General features: G+C 39.5%; 1 pseudogene; it reads left to right on the top strand.

Moving 5' to 3' along the window:
* Positions 1–652: 652 nt before the first annotated feature.
* On the top strand, positions 653–1,579 carry LOC105537928 (annotated as a pseudogene).
* Positions 1,580–2,104: the final 525 nt, after the last annotated feature.

The raw sequence follows: 2,104 nt of genomic DNA, 5'->3' as shown, positions 1-2,104 counted from the left end.
TGTACCCCTGAACTTAAAATAAAAATATAAAAAAGAAAGAAAGAAATATGGATTGTATTTCATTTGCAACCAGTGAAACATGCTAATTTATGAGCTATCCTTGGGGGGGGTCTGGATCTTGAGAGGTATGCAGCTTTTGCTCCCTCTTTGGAGGCATTGGTTAAAGCCATAAAGGGCTTCTTGGTTTTATTTTCCTGTGTGATTGTTTTTGTATTCAGTCATCTGTTTAGGTGTACCTTTGATTTAAAACTTTGGTTTATATCTACAGTGTGATAGTACTTTTTTTTCAGTTTGCCTTGTTTCTTCCACTGGGCCAGAGAGACAGCCTAGCTCCATCACTGGACATTGATCCTGTGAGAGGAGGAGGAGGGCCCCTCACAGGTGACAAGGGGAGGCACAGCTCTGCAGCAGCTGTTCTCTGGGCTTCAGTGAAAGGCTGACTGCTCCCAACATGGAAAGCTTGCTACTTTATATTTAAAAGAATTTTTAAAAAGCCGTTCTTTGATCTGCTTAATTAGAAGTAGATCTAATTAAGATCTAATTTTAAAAGTAGGCTTAATTAGAAGTTGATATTCAGATGGCCTGGATGTCCGGGTGCTGTGGCCAGTTTTGCTGATCCCAGGGCTTCTTGGGGGAAACCTACAGGTGGCCAATGGCATGCCCTGAACTTTTTCATGGGAAGATCTTATGTAAAAATGGGTCAACTGAAATGTCTGGAGAATGTGACTTGTGCCAAAGACGGACAGAGAACAAATGCACAGAAATACTGTCAGCCTTCCATGGTATCTCCAGAACTTCACAATTATCTCTACGTTGAATTTATTGCTATTCTTCCTCTTGTTTTAAGTTGGTTCTTTATTGAATGGTACTTGGGGGGAAAAAAAAGTTCTAGTGCATTTTTTCAACACATCACTGGATTATTTGAATCCAGTATGGCAGCCATTATCACCTTGCTTGTAAGTGATCCAGTTGGTGTTCTTTATATCTGCTCATTCATGTTGAGTATTGACACTTTCAGATTGGTACACGATGCTTTACCACCCAAGTCCAGATTATGTTACCACAGTGCACAGTACTCAGGAAGCTGTCTACCCACCACATATCATTGTATTTATCTACTATGCATTCTGCTTGGTATTAATGATGCTGCTCCCAACTTTCTGGTGAAGAAGATTGCATGTGAGTTAGGGACATCTGACTGATTTAAAAGTATTTATGCTGCACTTTACTTTTTCCTAATATTAATCATGCTTCAGGTGGTTGGTGGAGGCCTTTTACATTATGCCTTCCCATACCCTATATTAGTGTCATCTCTGGTTACTCTAGATGTGTATGTATCGGCTTTGGGGAAATAGAGAACTATTATGATCTTCTGGTCAGAAAGAAAATACTTATTCTCTTCAGCCACTAGTTACTTCATGCTTATAGAAAAAGAAAAATCTTCATTTCCAGAGTGAATAAACTTGAGCAATATTTGCCCCTTTGGACTTTGGCACATACACCATCCATTTATTGCTTGTTCACTGCAAAAGATACTGAACTTTCACAGATACTCTCAGAAGGAGCCAATAGACACTGATATGGTTTGGCTCTGTGTCCCCACCCAAATCTCATGTTGAATTGTAATCCTCAATGTTGAAGGAGGGACCTGGTGAGAGTTGATTGGATCATAGGGGCAGTTGTCCCCTTGCTATTCTCATGATAGTGAGTTCTCATGAGATCTTGTTGTTTAAAAGTGTGTAGCATTTCCCCCTTCACTCTTTCTCTCCTGCTACCATGAGAAGATGTGCTTGCTTCCCCTTCACCCTTCCACCATGATTATGGTTCCCTGAGACCTCCCCAGCCATACCTCCTGTACAGCCTGTGGAATTGTGAGTCAATTAAACCTCTTTTCTTTATAAATTACCCAGTCTCAGGCAGTTCGTTATAGAAGTGTGAGAATGGGCTAATACAGACACTGAAGGTAAAAATGCAAAATGCCAAAAAAACCTAAGAAGTGTTCCTAATTTAAAAAGTAAATAAACATAAAAAAGGAATTAATGAAATTCTGCCATTCATGAGAACAAGATTGTCAATATATCTTAATGCTTGGAGTTTTTTTGTT

Source organism: Mandrillus leucophaeus, unplaced genomic scaffold (genome assembly GCF_000951045.1).
Source record: "Mandrillus leucophaeus isolate KB7577 unplaced genomic scaffold, Mleu.le_1.0 Scaffold1813, whole genome shotgun sequence".
NCBI lineage: Eukaryota > Metazoa > Chordata > Mammalia > Primates > Cercopithecidae > Mandrillus > Mandrillus leucophaeus.
This window is presented reverse-complemented; position numbering and strand designations above follow the sequence as displayed.